This window comes from Myxocyprinus asiaticus, chromosome 4 (genome assembly GCF_019703515.2).
Source record: "Myxocyprinus asiaticus isolate MX2 ecotype Aquarium Trade chromosome 4, UBuf_Myxa_2, whole genome shotgun sequence".
NCBI lineage: Eukaryota > Metazoa > Chordata > Actinopteri > Cypriniformes > Catostomidae > Myxocyprinus > Myxocyprinus asiaticus.
The window spans coordinates 16,433,917-16,453,009 of record NC_059347.1 but is presented as its reverse complement, the minus strand read 5'-3'; the positions used below and the strand labels follow the sequence as shown (position 1 = coordinate 16,453,009).

The window sequence follows — 19,093 nt, the reverse complement described above, 5'->3', positions numbered from 1 at the left end:
GTGTTTGTGTTTAATAAGAATAGATTATTTAAAATTGATTATGTTTTTGACGAATGGGTAAGGAATCTTTACTTAATATAGACTTTCTTATCTTTATGTATGAATCTACAGTTGCAATCAAAATTATTCAACCCCCCCCCCCCCCCGCCCCCCAAGACAGTAAGGATTTACAAAGGTAAGCTTTTCTGATGACCCAGAATTTTTAAACTTTACATCTATATCAGTTGAGTGACACATTCAAAGTCATAGTGTGAATATATAACCTAATATTTCTAAATAGCAGGATTTTAAAATAATACAGCCATGTCATAAATATTCAGCCCCTATTGCATGTACCTGTTTCTTAAATATGTAAGGCTACTCAAGTAATTGTTTTAAAACAAAATTAAGCCATAACTCTACAACGGCACTTAAAGTTTTAAAATTTAAATGTAATGTTGTAAGCAAAAATGTATTTCTATGCAAAAAATGCTATTAAAAATAAGCTATCTCAAAAGCTAATAGAGGAGATTATTTCATTACACAAGAAAGGTCATGGCTAAAAGTACATTTCCAAGGCACTTCTGTTTCCAATAGACAAAGTTGGCAGCACCATTCATACATTTTTTAAATATGGTACAACAGCAACCTTCTTGGGGTGTGGAAGAAAGCAATGAAAAATGTGAAGCCTTCAATGCGTAAATTGAATCTCGGTGATCATTGGACTTTCCAGAAAGACAATAACACCAAGGATACATCCAATGTTGTCCAAAATCTGGTTCAGGGATAGGTCGTGGAATGTCCTTAAATGGCCCTTTCAGTCCATCATTAAAATCCCATTGCAAACCTTTGTTGGGATTTCAAGGAAGCAGTGGCAGCACAGAAACCAAAGAATGTCAATGAGCTGGAAGCTTTTGCTCATGTGAGGAATGTGTAAAAATTCTAATAGAGAGGTGTCCGAAGCCTGAGAACACTTACCTGAAACATTTATTTGCTGTTATTATGGATAAAGGATGCTCCACAAATGATTGACTTTGGGGGTTGAATATTTTTTGACGACATCTGTGATGAGAATTAGTTATATTTTAAAATTTGGGTAAACTGAACTCTTTGTTCTCAAAATCACTCAAATGTGTATTAAAAACTTACTTTGACTGTTTACTGAGGTTTTAGTTGATGTGTTTTAATTCACATCACCAGAATCTATTGCTGGTCAGGGGGGTTGAATAATTTTGATTGCAACTGTATATATTTATTCTCACAATAATAGCTTCTAAGAATGCAGTGGACATGTGCACTGCTGCAGCCATTGGTGAAAGGAAAGTCAGTCCATTCCTATTTCATATTACTGTATTGACAGTTAATCCTAACTTCTTTCCAACCTGTGCTGTACTTTTGTTTGTAAATCGAACATCTTGGAATGTCTGGTATTCTCACTTTGTGGTCATGCATTTTCTTTGATTAATATGATATCATTTTTGGATATTCTGTAGGCAGGTTCCTAATTAGACAAGGAATAACAGCTTGGTGTCATGGTTCTGGATTTGTAGGTTTTTACATATAGCCTGTGTTCAATGAGTTTGTTTACACATAATAATAGCATTGAGCAGTATTATTAAGTAGGATTGCGGATGATTGTCTATAGTGGTGTAATAAAGCAGCTGATAGATAATTTTTCAATCCAACTTATTCTCAGACAAACAATAAATAATATATGTTTTGTATTCTTTAACAAGCAATATTGAAAGATTTACTTCATTTAAAAATGTACTTTTAAACATATTTTAAAGTGTATCTTGTGTATAATGATGCATACATGGATGTCTCTGGGCTAAGCCCTGGATGTCCACTGACCCTAGAACCACCCCTGTTTCCAGTCCATTTTATTTCATAAGTGTATGCTCCAGTTCAGATTTGTTTTAACTTGTACATACATCCTGGCTCAATCTAGCAAGTGCAATGGCTCATAAACTTTAAAATTAATTACTTAAGTATTATCTTCCTCTTTAGTCAGTGGCGGACTCTATAGGGGATATAATGTTCTCTAGGGCAGCTCAGGGTACCACTTCCACACAAGACATGCACTTTAATTCTCTAGTGGCTCATCTGTGGCCCATTCTACATTCCAGTTCCAACAAAATAAAATGCAACATAACACATTCCCTTAAAAATCAGCAGACAAACAGTTGCCATTTTCATTGATTTGATTGACATTTTTTGTATTCGCAGGAAAGTGTCCACTTGCATCACACATAGAACATCAAACCACCTCTATACAATTTCATAGCGATCTCCACCAGATTATATGATATTAAGTCGATACACAGGAGAGAGAAACAGACAGAGGGCCTCTTTAATGAAGTTATTCTGGGGGCCATTGAAGTTCTGTTGGCCCTTTCATGGCACATTAGATTCTAAACTGCAGCTGTCTGGCCACCTCCCTCACTCCAAGCATATGAGGCTAATGAAATTAGACAGTGTGCTTCATGGTTCAGTATTGTCCTCTGCCTGCCTGGGCTCTCCCATCGCCGTTCCCCGGAGTGGAGTTACCAGGATATTGCTAATCTATCACAAAAGACGGATTAACTGTGGAGACAATCACGGGCACAATGTCAGGCCACAGCACCTGCTGGACAACATGACATGCACAAAATTACCCCCATCACCTAGTGATTTAAGAGGCAAGAATGGAGACCAGATGGACATAAACGCATATGCAAACTCCTAAGTGTACAGAAGAACAGAATAATGTGAAGCAAGTTGACCACTTGTATTGATTTATCTGCACAGAAAACAAAGTCAGATGCACTTACAGTATATGAGCTCTTACCACTACTTTTAGGTGTTTACAGAGTTTTAAAAAGTCTATAACATCATAAAATAAAATAATAAAAAATAAATTATGTAAAAAAATAAATAAATAAATAGATAAATAAATAAATAAATAAAAAACTTTATTGTAATAAAATGTTAAATACAAAAGACAGCAGTGTTCTTTTAGCCACTGACTTCAGCATGTAGCGTTTTGCTTCATTACAATGAAGAACAATAAGACTGATCTCCCGGTGAAATCTGAAACAGTAGGTGGACTTTTCTTTAGCTTAAAATCAGTCTGTGCTTAACAAAATTCGAAACACTGCCCCCAGTTGACAAAGCGGTAAGAGTTTTTCCATTTTCTGGGTGAAATGTCCATGGATGAATGCCTAAAATGAGTTGTGAAGCTAGCTGTTTTTAGCTGTACAGAATGTACTGTAATACAGTGACGATGAATGCATATTTTATAAACTGTACCATTTATTTTGAACTCATTTAACACATAATGTCAGATTTCAGCTCAAAGACACATCACTCACTTTTGTGATGCTGGCCCGTAACCTGTGCAAAGACAACGGGCCCTGTTAAATTAGGGCCTCAAGTTCTGATTGTCTGCCAGGGTTTCTCTTCCATTACACATTGATCGGCTCTTTAACAGACCAACAAAGACAAAAACCAAAGTGTCTTTTATGATGACAAAGCTTTCTTATCTCTCTTCCTCAGGTTGCTAACAGGCAGCAGCTGGTGACTAAACTATCACTCTTTCTTGGAAAAATGCTGGAGAGGATGTTCCTTTAGCTCACTATCTACGCTGAAGTGAGATGAAAAGAAAACATACAGCCATCATGTTCTAAACATGGTGCTTGTTAAGAGTGTTGCACTTTTGAGGTATATAATAACAATATATATTTCAGGGTTACATATTTGGTTCTCATTATCTCCCTAGGTGGGAGGAACTGATGAATGGTTGTCATTTATGGGTCATTCTTGTTAGACAGAACATTTTCATCTTAATATATCGGATAAAATATTAAACTCACAATTTTAAAGATGTAAGTCATATAAGCTAATTTTATTTTATCACAATATCACAATAACAGTAAGTGGACATAGATAATTCTTAAATAAATTCACTCTTTTGGTTTGAGTGGATGCATTGCCATGTCCCTGGGTGCTATTCACAAACTTCTACAAAAAATAAACAAACAAAATCACAACAACAACAACAACAACAACAACAAAACAGGCAGTTTATTAAGAATTAGTAAAAAAAAAATATACTATTTTTCTCTCTAATCAAAGTGCTTCAAATGAAACATGTTTTCTTGAGAATATTGTTTTAATTTGTATTAATTTGATAGGTTTTTCCTGTATTTAATTTAACTTTCCATCATCTTAATCTTTTGTAATATCCCTTTAACTAACAAAAGCCAGTTCCGTGATGACATCCTCCTCCAGGACGTGACACCAGATGTGGTGGGAAAACAAGAGGACAAAAATAAGTAAATATTAGCAATGGATTCCATGAATTTTGTGATGTTTTGTTGTATTAACTGGTTTATCACACAGTTGGTATGATATTAACAAATGTTGGTTAAAAATGATCAAAATTACCTTGCAGTTCACACCCATGTAGGCTTAATCTCAGTGCAACAAATGGTTAACTTTAGCTTTTATTTCCAGTTAAGCATCCTGTTAATTTTCTAGCCATTTATCATTAATGATGTTTAAGTGCCTGAGCTCTACCAATGCATTTTTTAAAATTATGGTATACATATTTATTTAAATACTTTAAATGACATATTCATAATAATTTTTCATATGCACATTATTATTACTATTTTTTATAACGGCTCTCAAACAGTACTGCATATATAGGAATGGTTCAGTTAATCACACATGAATCAAAAATGTTTTTTTATCTGTAATATTCAAAAACATTGTAACAGATGACAAATATTATGTTTTCATCCTGCTATCATTCATTGTATAGGATGTACACAAAAACTGTCACCTTGCTTTAGATATGCCATGCTGCATTAATGAACAAAAGAGCTGAAATATATTTTCTTGAGGTGAAAAAACAAAACAAAAAAACATTAAATTGCAGATCTTATCTCATGTTTAATTCAGTAGCCTTGGCAGAGTATTGGGAAGGCTCCATTCGATGGTCCCTCAAGCGCGTCCAATTTCAGATGAGCTGACTACTGCAGCACTGATGGGACCTGGGGAGATGTTTGGTTGGCCAGCAATTTTGGAAATCCGGTAAGCTCAGGGGTATGGGGATCAGATTTCTGTGAATTTATAATTGAGGTTTGTGGGGGAGGAATTCAAATGGGGTTATTGAGTTACTTGAAAACATAGTGCAAGTCATAAATGGTGAATGACAATGACCTTGGGGTCTGTTGAGTTTTCATCAGTGGTGGAGCTAGGGACTGAAGCCTGGCCACCCCTGTCACAATTACCTTTTCTATAATTTTTTTCTCAGGCAATAATAATAATTCGATTCATCGTCGCAAAGCTATGCCAAAATATACGTAGCGGGCGTGGCCACTTCTACTAAAACAGTTATAACCACATACACATAGTCTCATACACCAATCAGCCACAACATTAAAACCACCTGCCTAATATTGTGTAGGTCCCCCTCGTGCCGTCAAAACAACAGGCTATTCTTCTCAACACAAGTGTACAGAGCAGTTATCTGGGTTACCGTAGATGTTGTCAGTTCAAACCAGAATTAAATAAGTTTTATATCTGTACAACACCAGAAGAACTTTTTAATTACAACATGTCCACTGACTTTATGGCATTTATACATATACTTGTGTCAAAGATTAAAACCTTTAAAAATGCGTCTAGTTAACTTTATCCGCAAGAAAAAACAACAACAAAAAAACGTACAAATTTATATAATTAAAATAAATGATGACTAACCAATTTCAACCAAGTTCTTATAGACAAAGTATAAAGTAAAGATTTTTTAAAATGTTTGTTTTAATGTTTCATGGACCATAATTCAAATGTGATTAATCACGATTAATCACAGAAACTGCGATTAATTAGTTACAAATTTTTAATTGATTCACAGCCCTAAAATGAATATTTTGTAACAATTTTATAATTGATTGTTTCTATTCCTATGTCAGAAACTTTAAATCAATAGTTTTATATATTTCCATGGTTTTTAATTTGATTGCATCATTTGCCATGCTTAATGGGATTGTAGTTTATTCCCTCAATACAGAAGTTCATGTACAGAGTCTTAGACCTTCATCTTTTTGTCTGTTAATTAAATTAATGTTGTGATTTACCTCTGAGCTGGTTGGTTTGGTTCATGGCTTACATGAACGTTCATGGAATGCTTTTATAAAGAATTTTATAAAGTTCTTATGAAAAACAAATAAGTTAATAATTAAATAAATCATTCTGGAACCAAAACGGTCGCAGAACTGGGCAGGGACCGTTGCACTCTATTGCTAGTCAGAGGCAGGTGGTATAAAGGGGAGGGGACATTCTCATTCTAGAGCATTTTATTGGGCAAAAATTTGCATGCACCCCTGAGTACAAGATAAGTAATCAATCTTTTCCTGAAAGAAAAAAATATTGTACATTTTAAATGCATATATCTGCTAATAGTTAAATCTGTCAACTTTTAAGAGTGCACAAGCATTTAGATGGTCTCTAAGTTAATAGACCTGGACTAAAAGCCACAAAACTGATTTTTATGGCAAGTTTCTCATCAGAACAACCGCAATTTTCTATATCTATGGTCTTGCAATGCTGAAAGCTTCAATATATGTGATAATCTTCTGTTGAGAAGATATAACTCTTTAATCTTCCAATTGAAAAGCCCAGACCTATGAGTGTATCCTTTATAAAAGTCCTTGCTTAATGTCCCACGGGTGAAAAAAACATTGTAATGCAGTACAAGACCCACAAAGCAGTGCATAGTGTGTGTTACTGTTAACAGGAAAAGAGAAGGTCAACTTCCTTGACATTAATTTAATGAACAATTACTTTCTGTACCTCATAAATTAATTACCCCAAACCCAGGGTGACAAAAACATAAGCAACACAGAGGTGCCTCAGGCTCTTTGTTCTCATTCCCTGCATTCATGCAGCCAATAAAACAGGATGCTCTGATGATCACTGACAAACCTAACAGACATTCATCCTGACAGTGACTTCCATAACAATCTGCAGGTACTTTCCTTGAAAGGGGCTGAGTGTGTGTGATCTCGGAGGACCTTGCAAGGGGATAATTGGATTGCGAAGTCTGTGGCCTAATTAAATTAAAGCTTAAAAACAAGCCGCTGCCTATCTAATGTGAGGGAATGAATGCTTAATATGGACATGTCATAGTTAGCTAGTGATGATACCACCATCATTCGTCTTCTGTGTTCACACAGAAACTCTCTTATGGAGTGAGACAAGAGTTGAAGAGTACCGGTGAAGGTCAAGAGGAAGGAGGCTGACTTTGTTCTCTCCACGGAAAGGAGCCTTTTTTCTCTCATTCTTTTTGTCTGCAGCTCTTATCTGATGTTGCAACTCCTTAAGTGCTGCCAAGTGAAGTGTGATATTAGTATAATCTGCCTCTTCAATTGGAAATACAATTTTACTTGGAGATTTCTGTCTGTCAGCTGTTTCAATGTGTCCCCTTCTGGATTGGGACGTAGAGGGGGAGGGACGGTCTTGATGAAGACCATGCATCAGCGAATATGCACCTGACTCCCTTTGCATGCTGCTATAGCATGAGCTCCCCGAGAGTGGTGAACAACTGGCAGTAGATAAAAAATAAAAAAAAAGTGAGGGGAGCCCACTCAACCAAATTTAGTCAGCTGATATTTAAGCAATATCACAAAAGCAAGAGTGCTGTTGTACTGCATATCGAAACGGCTATGATTTAGTCTGTAATCTTTTTCTTTTATTTATTTATTATTATTATTATTATTATTATTATTATTGTATAAAAGCGTATATAAATAAAGTTTTATACGTTTTTATACTATTAACATTTCAGAGAAAAAAAAAATATTTCAGTAAATGGTCATATTTATTTTGTGACAACATATATCAAGCTTGGGTATCATCAAACAACACAACGACTGAAAGTTGGTCTGGAACAGCGTTTGTAAGTGGAGTATAGTGGCAACAATTCCTCTCTGGTCAAAGTTTTCTATAATCATTCGGGTCCAGCTCCACGCTGGATTTTCCATTTCCTCTTTCAGCGATCTTTAAGCGATCCTGAACCAAAAAACAAAACAAAAAATAAACAGACTGATTGCACTGTGAATTTGGCAACACTAGTTTGAAAGTTTACAGTAGCTGCTGATTACTGAAATATGAATTACTGCCCCCAGTGGCTGAAGCTGGAAGTGCTGTTAAAAGAAAGGGCACTTGTGAGCTCCCGTCTTTTGGGTGGAATGTCAACAGAGTGGTGCCAAAAGAGAGTTGTATTTTTGGTTGTAAATGATGTAATACAGTCAACAGGGATGCATTTGTCATTAACTCTACCCCCTAACTCATACCCCAACCCTAAACCTAACCATCAGTGAAGTAAAAATGTCATTTTAAAGCGAAAATGCAACATCTGAATCACGGTCACCATTGTTTATTAGAACTTAATTACTTCCTGGTTTCCACAGTACCAGAATCTGTGTCTCAGAGGTTGCTTGTGCAAAACGCTATCTGTAGCACCAGAATAAAATGTAAAAGCATTCTGGGCACTCCTTGTTCTTTCTTTAACGAGGTCACCAGAACTGGCCGGATCCAGATCCATTCCTGCTTGGTATCAGACTCCACTGCTACGTGTCTCTTAAATGCAGCCGATGCCAGCCAGACATCACTTCAGTGTATTACAATGGACCTCAGCGGATGAACTGATGCCAACTCCAACCATAAGAGATGGGATAATTTATATGCTATTGCCTGAACCTTGGACTTAGGATAGACCTCACCGAAATGACCGCCCAGTTGTACTGCGAAGCACCTCACTGATCTCGGCCAGCATCACCTTGGTCTAATGATGGACTACACTCTTAAAATGGAATACATAGACTATCAATAAATTGCCAACAAATGCCTTCAACAGCCAACTAACAAAGGACAATGCATCTATATGAACTTCTGCAGTTAATCCAAAATGAACTTCAAAGACATTAGTCATTAATCTTACAGTTCTTACAAAATCTTTGTTTAAACACTGGCCCTTAACTCTTACTTAGTTTAATAATTTTAAACCATGCACTGCACACAATTAAGTAATATTGGCATTATATTCATGCTGGTTAGCCAGAGGGGAACTGGCCCCCACAGTGAGTCTGGTTTCTCCCAAGGTTATTTTTCTCCATTAACCAATATCTTATGGAGTTTTGTGTTCCTTGCCACAGTCACCTTCGGCTTGCTCACTGGGTTTCTAAATACAATTAGTATTTAATTACTTATTTTTATACACACTTCATAATCGTATTTAATCAAACTACACAATGATGACTCTAAGACTTTATAGATATTATGGTTTCATTTTCTGTTAATGCAAGATTTTCTGTAAAGCTGCTTTGAAAGGCGCTATACAGATAAAAATGACTTGACTTTCTGATATTTTACATTAAACCGAGAAAAACAAATCCATCACTGAATTGACATTTTTCTGTATGACTAGTGTACACAGTCACAGTAGAAAGTGAGAAAGACAAACTGAGTGAAAGTTTGCTACATGACCAGCACCTGACAGCACCTCGGCAGATACCATGGAAAGATGTCAAGCCTATTTATCTGGCACAGAGCATGCATAATGATATTTCGGTGTGAAATCATTATAAGGGAGCAGAGACACTTCTTATAGCACTCAGTTCCAGTTAGTTCTATGGGACATTCCATCACATGGTAACACAATCTGCGAAGTTCAGTTACTCTAAGGAAATAGTTTTACATTTATTAAAATACATGGTGACCCAGTTTTTTACGGCTCCGTGACCCATTTTGGGTCGTGACCCACAGCCTATGAAACGATGATGTAGAGAAACAGCCAATCACTGCACCACTACAATTTCATTGTTTAAATTATTTAATTAATTTATTTTCTAACATCTTGGTTCCATGTATCTTGATGTTACATTGGTGACATTTCAGTTTTGACATGATGAGTTGTATTCAGTTTTGAGATGAGCTGTACTACAGACTCCATTTCTGGATTGACTATCAAATCAAATCAAATCACTTTATTGTCACACAGCCATATACACAAGTGCAATGGTGTGTGAAATTCTTGGGTGCAGTTCCGATCAACATAGCAGTCGTGACAGTGATGAGACATATACCAATTTACAATAACATCAAATTAACACAATTTAAACATCTGTTATACACATAATTACACTCAACAATATACAAATAATAGCATACACTGTACAGTATACAATACGCTGTTTTTTTTAATTTTTTTAATTTTTTTTACTATATAGATACACATTATTCAATAAAAATTAAAAATAAAAATATATATAAAAAAAGTATATATATATATATATATATATATATATATATATATATATATATATATATATATATATATATATATAGAATGTACAGTATTGTACTGTATTGACATTCAGGCTGTCGGCTGATAGTCAGTTGTTAAAAGAGAACATAATATAATAATAATAATATAATTTATGACAGTCCGGTGTGAGATATAAGAGTAAGGGTAATAAAGTGCAGTGCTGATGTATTTTGATCGTGGGAGATCAAGAGTTCAGAAGTCTGATTGCTTGGGGGAAGAAGCTATCGTGGAGTCGGCTGGTGCGGGTCCTGATGCTGCGATACCACCTACCTGATGGTAGCAGTGAGAACAGCCCATGGCTCGGGTGGCTGGAGTTTCTGATGATCCTCCGAGCTTTTTTCACACACAGCCTTGTATATATTTCCTGGAGGGAGGGAAGCTCACCTCCGATGATGTGTCTGGCAGTTCGCACCACCCTTTGCAGTGCTTTGCGGTTGTGGGCGGTGCTATTGCCGTACCAGGCGGAGATACAGCCAGTCAGGATGTTCTCCACAGTGCAGGTGTAGAACCGTGTGAGGATGTGGCGGTTCATTCCAAACTTCCTCAGCCGTCTCAGGAAGAAGAGGCGCTGATCAGCCTTCTTCACAATGACTTCAGTGTGGACGGACCATGTGAGTTCCTCAGTGATGTGGACACCCAGGAACTTGAAGCTGCTGACTCTCTCCACTGGTGCTCCATTGATGGTGATGGGACTGTGTTCTCTGTCTTTTCTTCTGAAGTCCACCACAAGCTCCTTTGTCTTACTGACGCTGAGGGAGAGGTTGTGCTCCTGACACCAGTGTGTCAAAGTGTGCACCTCCTCTCTGTAGGCTGTTTCATCATTGTCAGTGATCAGACCTACCACCGTCGTGTCATCAGCAAACTTAATGATGGCACTGAAGCTATGTGTTGCCACACAGTCATGTGTGTACAAGGAATACAGTAATGGGCTGAGAACACAGCCCTGTGGGGCTCCAGTGTTGAGGGTTAGTGATGAGGAGATGTTGCTGCCTATTCTAACCACCTGGCGTCTGCTTGACAGGAAGTCCAGGATCCAGCTGCACAGCGAGCTGTTTAAGCCCAGAGCCCGGAGTTTCTCATCTAGCTTGGTGGGCACTATGGTGTTGAATGCTGAGCTGTAGTCTACAAACAGCATTCTCACATAAGTGTTCTTTTTTTCCAGGTGGGAGAGAGCAGTGTGTATTGTAGATGCAATGGCATCATCAGTGGAGCGGTTGTTGCGGTAAGCAAACTGCAGCGGGTCAAGATTGAGTGGCAATACAGAGCAGATGTAATCTCTGATTAGTCTCTCAAAACATTTGCTGATGATGGGGGTCAGAGCAACAGGACGCCAGTCATTTAAACAAGTTATTTTTGATTGTTTTGGTACAGGCACAATGGTGGATGTTTTAAAGCATGTGGGGACTACAGACAAAGAGAGGGAAAGGTTGAAAATGTCCGTAAAAACACCAGCCAGCTGGTTCGCACACGCTCTGATGACGCGGCACGGAATGCCGTCTTGGCCCGCGGCTTTGCGGATATTCACCCGTCGGAAGGATCGGGTTACATCCGCTACAGAGACGGAGAGTGAACTAACCTCTGTAGCTTCAGCCGCGAGAGCTCTCTCCGCGAGGGCGGTGTTATTTCCCTCGAAACGAGCATAAAAAGTATTTAGCTCATCCGGTAGAGAGGCAGCGGTGTTCATGGCGGAGTTTTTATTCCCTTTAAAGTCCGTGATGATGGTAATTCCCTGCCACATGCTTCTAGAGTTGGTGGTGTTAAACTGTCCTTCAATCTTGCTCCTGTACTGGCGTTTTGCTGTTTTGATAGTTTTTCGGAGGGCATAACTGGCTTGTTTATGCTCCTCCGTGTTCCCGGAATTAAAAGTGGAGGTCCGCACATTAAGTGCCGCGCGAACATCGCTATTGATCCATGGCTTCTGATTCGGATAGATTCGTACTGTTCTGGTCGGAATCACTTCCCCTACGCACGTTCTGATGAAACACATTACGCTATCAGCGTAAAGCTCGATGTCGTCATCAGAGGCAGACCGGAACATCTCCCAGTCCGTGTGATCAAAACAGTCTTGTAGCGTAGAGTCTGATTGGTCCGACCAGCACTGGATCGTTCTGAGGGTGGGTGCTTCCTGTTTCAATTTCTGCCTGTAAGCGGGCAGAAGCAGAATGGAAGAGTGGTCCGCTTTGCCAAATGGTGGGCGGGGGAGGGATTTGTAGCCATCCCGGAATGGAGAGTAGCAATGGTCCAAAACCCGGTCCCCTCGTGTGTTGAAACTAATGTGCTGGTGATATTTTGGTGCGACTGATTTTAAACTGGCTTTATTAAAGTCACCGGTCACAATAAACGCGGCCTCAGGGTGCGCGGTTTCCTGCTCACTTATTCTCCCATACAGTTCCTTGAGTGCCCGGTCTGTGTCGGCTTGTGGGGGGATGTACACAGCAGTGATAATGACCACTGTGAATTCCCTCAGTAGCCAGAATGGTCGACACAGAAGCATAAGAAATTCCAGATCAGGAGAACAGAAAGACTTGATGGAATGTACGTTCCTCTGATCACACCAGGATTTGTTGATCATAAAACATACACCACCTCCTCTAGTTTTACCTGAGAGGTCTTTCGCTCTGTCCGCTCAGTGCACGGAGAACCCCGCGGGTTCAATGGCTGAGTCTGGAATCTCCGCAGACATCCAAGTTTCTGTTAGGCAGATAATGCAGCAGTCCCTTGTCTCTTGTTGGAAAGAGATCCGCGCTTTCAGCTCGCAGAGCTTGTTATCCAGAGACTGAACATTTGCCAGTAGAATAGTGGGTAGCGGGGGTCGATTTGCGCGGCGTCTTACTCTGATGAGAACGCCGGCTCTGTTTCCTCTTTTCCTCCTGCGTTTCCGCGGCCGTGCTGCCCAGACAAAGGGCTCCGCTTGCGTGTTTGTAAACAGCGGGTCGGCATTGAGGAATGTGAAGTCCGGTTTTCGGTGTGAGATCGCTGAACCAATGTCCAAAAGTGTTTGTCTGTCGTAGACAACAAGGCAGACAACATCCAAGACAAAAAAACATAAGAATTGTGAACAAAACAAACAAAACATTGCTATGTTGTGTCGGAGCTCGCAACGCAGCAGCCATACTCGGTGCCATCTTGAGTCATGATCAGTTTTATGATCAGTTGATCATAAAAAGTTATTTAAAATGTAAAACTGGTTTGATATTTTACCTGAAAACCAAATCAGTGTGGAACATCAGCATCTAGCTAATTAATATTCATGAGCTCAACATTCTTTCTGTAGAAGAAGGATATATGGAAAAACTTGTTCTGTCTGGAATGCTGTTCCTTTAATAAATAGCAGGTTAAATGCCTATGGATTAAGGTATACTAAATGTATTGTGGTACATTGAAACAAGACAGTAAAACATTTGCTTATCTCCAAAAGGTAGGCTCATATTCCAAGCTAGATCTTGTGGCTTGTTGTTGGCACAGAATTTGACCAGCACGGAGACATGCAACACCTACAGCTTTAAATGCTGTGTCACCAATCAAATGCAACAACAAGCACAGTCAGAACAATATGAGAAGCTCTATGTAAGGCCTGCTGTCAATCACCAACCAAGTCAACTTGAGGGAAATCTTGCATCGTCAAACTGCCAGTTTGTTTCCTTATGACATGTGCGAGGAACCAATAATAGATTGGCGTTGATTATGTAAAACCTGACATAACACTTCAAGGCACCATTTTAAACTTGAATGTGAACGCAAATGAGATTTCTGAGCTTTGGCAGAGGGAAAGATGTTGAATAACAACTTAAAGTTTGGTCTCTTTGGCATCTGTTGGCTTCAGAACATGTCACATGGACTACTTTGATGGTGCTTTTATAGTGTATACTGTTTCAGTTTAGTTATTGTATAGTTTATAGTGTTTTTTGTTTTTTTAAATTATTGTATTTTATTGAAATTCACAAGTAAAATTCCCGACTTTTTATTGCAGACTTTTTTTTCTCTGCAAATCCAGACCGATCTCACAGTGAAATCGGAAACAGTAGCTTGACTTTTCATTAGCAAAAATCGATCTGTCATTGGAAAAATTAGAAAAACTGCCCCCAGTGGCCAAAGTGGTAAGTGTCCTTGGGCTTATGGGCACATGTGGGCTCCATTTCCAGGTGAAATGTCCACGGTGGGGCGCCAAAAGCAAGTTATGAAGCGAGTTGTTTTCAGTTGTACAGGATGTAATACAATGAAGAGGATTGCATATTTGTATAACTGTACCCGCCAAACCTAAACCTAACAATCAGTGGAGTAAAAATGTTATGTCAGAATGAAAAAGCACCTCCGAATCGTGCTCGTCACTGATTATGCGAACGTGATTAATTCCTGGTTTCAACACGGTATACAAACCAGGGTCATCCACATTGCTGCTGCTTCTGTTTGTGCCACAGGGGAAAGTAAGCACACTAGAGCTGATGCAAACATGTCTCATTGGACAAGCCACTTGTCGGTGAGTCAGCATAATGTGGCCAATCCTAGGAAATGGAAAGTATTGGAAACAACATGCCAACCTCCTGTGTAAATCTTAGCACAGTTTGTGATATTGTTGAGATCTCTTCTGAAGACACTTTTTTTGCTAAGAAAAAAATAAAATAAAATAAAAATCAGACTCAAAATCAAATCACATTAGCAAATGTCTCCATTTGCTCGCACTGTAATCTCATTGCTGTCTAGGAGAAGCAATGGACATGTACAAGATATGTCTTTGGTGATTTTTCTCTTCTGTGGATAGCACTTCCCACCAAGGCAAAAAGAAAACAATGGATTCAACTCTGGATTACCACACAAATGACAGAGAAGCATGCAAAATGAGATTAAACAGAGCTGAGTCATACTGGTGGCTGTTGAAATGCTGGACGGAAGGAAAGTATTAGTAGATGAGGGCGGGCCAGCAGAGGGATGAGTGAACCTCTAATTGCTGCAGCCCCAGTGGACTGAGTTTCAGACTGGAGCAGTGGTGGCTATCAATTCTGCTACAGAAATCAATGATGAACTAAAGCTCACCGAGTCCAGGCCTGACATTATAGAGCTTTTCCCAGTGCTGGGGTACCATAGCTAAGAGATACATTCATGTTATACCACTCACTCATGAGGCCACAGTAGAAGAAAAAAGCCCCAATGTTAGATCATGGTGTCCATAGCCTAGTACACAATAATTATTATATATATACACTACCGGTCAAAAGTTTTGAAACAATTACTCATTCTTTATTATTATTATTATTATTATTATTATATATATATATATATATATATATATATATATATATATATATATATATATATATATATATATATATATATTATTATTATTTTTTTCACATTTTAGAATAATAGTAAAGTCATCAAAACTATGGAATAATATAAATGGAACTATGGGAATTATGTTGTGACTAAACAAAATCCAAAATAAATCAAAACTGTATTATATTTTAGCATCTTCAAAGTAGTCACCCTTTGCTTAGAATTTGCAGACATGTACTCCTGACATTCCCTATCTGTCACTCACTCGACGTTGTGTTGATGTAGTGACACTAGGGGTCACTCTTGGGAGCCCGAGACACCTCTGGTCTTTGATAAAAGGCCAATGAAAATTGGCGAGTGGTATTTGTATGCCACTCCCCCGGACATACGGGTATAAAAGGAGCTGGCGTGCAACCACTCATTCAGATTTTCTCTTCGGAGCCGAAAGGTCGATGTTTACTGAGCTGACTGTTCATTCACCTCTGCTGGATCTGATGGCGCATTTTAGCGGCTTCTCCCTCCTCTGCACTGGTGCACTGCAGAGAACGCCCCTGGGTGCTTCGGCAGAAAAAAGAGAGTATATTTTCCTGAAAGAGTATATTTCTCTAAAAGAGCGACACACACGGAACATCTTTTTAAAGATGCCTTTCCATTTGTGTGTTATTCCTGGTTGCGGTCGTTACCTCTAAACTTCAGACGATCACGATCGCTGTCTTTTGAGTCTGGGCGCGACCCACACAGAGACAGCGTTCGTGGATGGTTCATGTTCTCACTGCGAGAACATGACCATGTCAACATTGCGGTCATGGCTTGCCTTTGTAAAAAAGCAAGCCACCCCAGTGGATCCCCGCCTCGGTCCTTCTACCTACAGGTATGAGGCCAGCGCGGCTAGCACTGTGGGCGATTTGGGGACCCCAATGGGACCGCCTCTGCCGGGTATCCCCCCGCGGACCTCCCATTCCCCAGCACGCTCGTCTGCCCCGATCGGGCTTCCGGATGAGTCCGCCGGCTCGTCTCATGGCGAGTTCGACCTCTTGTTCGGAGCCCACGAACGTGATGAGCTCTCGAGCGCAGTATCAGAGAGCGGGCTTGTCCAGTTGGACGCAGAAGCCTCAGCTGGGCTCCCCCCTTCGGGGACGATTGCCCAATCACAGGCTGATGAGGAAATGATGGACATGCTTTCCCGGGTGGCCGCGAGCGTCGGGCTAGGGTGGAACCCTCCACTCTCCCCTGAACCCTCGCGGCTCGATGATTGGTTCCTGGGCTTGCGGCGCCGCTCAAAGCAGCCACGCCCCACTCCAGTGCCTTTCTTCCCGGAAGTGCACGAGGAGCTGACAAAATCGTGGGAGGCACCTTTTACTGCCCGGTCCCGATTTCTCAGTTCCCCCGCCCTCACTACCCTCGAAGGCGGGGTGGCCAGGGGCTATATGCGACTCCCCCGGTGAATAAGGCACTCGCGGTGCACCTATGCCCGCAGAGCGCCGCCACCTGGCGTGGACGCCCAAAGCTCCTGTCCAAGCCCTGTAGGTTCACGTCATCACTGACGGCCAAAGCATACAGTGCTGCTGGACAAGCCGCCTCTGCCCTGCACGCCATGGCTCTCCTGCAGGTCCACCAAGCCTAGGCGCTAAAAGAACTGCACGAGGGTAGTTCCGCCCCAGATCTGATGCAGGAACTGCGCTCGGTGACCGACCTCGCTCTCCAGGCGACGAAGGTCACGCCGCGGTCTCTCGGGCGGGCGATGTCCACATTAGTAGTCCAGGAGCGCTACCTTTGGCTCAACCTGGTTGAGATGGGTGAGGCTGACAAGACACGGTTCCTTGCTGCCCCTATCTCCCAGGCTGGCCTATTTGGTGACACTGTCGAGGACTTTACCCAGCAGTTCTCGACGGTGAAGCTATAAGCATATTCAATTTTAGTTTTATAATGAAATAAATTAATATGGTGGCACAATTATATTTTTGTCTACAAAACTAATTTCAAACATTTAAGCATACGCCTTCAAATCAAAAGATTTTTAAGATCATGAGAAACATTTCAGTCAAGTGTTTCAAAAGTTTTGACCAGTAGTGTGTATATATATATATATATATATATATATATATATATATATATATATATATATATATATATACACATACACACACACACTGGGGGCCCAAAGTTTGGAATCATGTACAGATTTTGCTCTTATGGAAATAAATTAATACTTTTATTCACCAAAGTGGCATTCAGCTGATCACAATGTATAGTCAGGATATTAATAACTGGCTTCTTACACACCTTCCAGTCTAGCTGATCCCACAACAGCTCAATGGGTTTAAGATCCATAACACTCTTTTCCAGTTATCTGTTGTCCAATGTCTTTGTTTCTTTGCCCACTCTAACCTTTTCTTTTTGTTTTTCTGTTTCAAAAGTGGCTTTTTCTTTGCAATTCTTCCCATAAGGCCTGCACCCCTGAGTCTTCTGTTTACTGTTGTACATGAAACTGGTGTTGAGCGGGTAGAATTCAATGAAGCTGTCAGCTGAGGACATTTCTAGAGACTCTGATGTACTTATCCTCATGTTTAGTTGTATGTCTGGCCTTCCACATCTCTTTCTGTCCTTGTTAGAGCCAGTTGTCCTTTGTCTTTGAAGACTGTAGTGTACACCTTTGTATGAAATCATTGAAACATTGTATAGCCTTCATTTCTCAAAACAAAGATTGACTGACGAGTTTCTAGTGAAAAATTATATATATTTATTTTGTTGTTGCCATTTTTGACCTAATATTGACCTTAAGTCGTGCCAGTCTATTGCATTCTGTAGCAACTCAAAAATGAACACAAAGACAATGTTAAGCTTCATTTAACGAACCAAATAGCTTTCAGCAGCATTTGATATAATGGCAAGTGATTTTCTAGTACCAAATGAGCAATTTAGCATGATTACTCAAGGATAAGGTGTTGGAGTGATGGCTGCTGGAAATGGGGCCTGTCTAGATTTGATCAAAAATGACTTTTTTCAAACAGTGATGGTGCTGTTTTTTACATCAGTAATGTCGTGACTATACTTTGTGATCAGTTGAATGCCACTTTGCTGAATTAAAGTACCAATTTCCTACCGAAACAGTAAAATCTGTACATTATTCCAAACTTTTGGCCCCCAGTGTGTGTGTGTGTGTGTGTGTGTGTGTGTGTGTGTGTGTGTGTGTATATATATATATATATATATATATATATTTATATACTGATCAGCCGCAACATTAAAACCACCTGCCTAATATTGTGTAGGTCCCCCTCGTGCCGCCAAAACAGCACCAACCCGCATCTCAGAATAGCATTCTGAGATGATATTCTTCTCACCACAATTGAACAGTGTGGTTATCTGAGCTACCGTAGACTTTGTCAGTTCGAACCAGTCTGGCCATTCTCTGTTGACCTCTTTCATCAACAAGGCATTTCCGTCCACAGAACTCAGTGGATG

At 39.7% G+C, this 19,093-nt stretch overlaps 1 protein-coding gene and 1 long non-coding RNA gene across 2 annotated transcripts in view; one reads left to right on the top strand and one right to left on the bottom strand.

The window, feature by feature from the left end:
• Positions 1–19,093, bottom strand: part of LOC127439839 (transmembrane protein 132E) — a 549,732-nt gene that overhangs the window by 247,331 nt on the left and 283,308 nt on the right. The gene's annotated exons all lie outside the window — the stretch shown is intronic.
• On the top strand, positions 3,544–9,391 carry LOC127439919 (uncharacterized). Its single transcript, XR_007897023.1, has 4 exons — positions 3,544–3,681; positions 4,224–4,295; positions 4,927–5,058; positions 7,206–9,391. It is a non-coding gene; the product is annotated as an uncharacterized LOC127439919 (long non-coding RNA).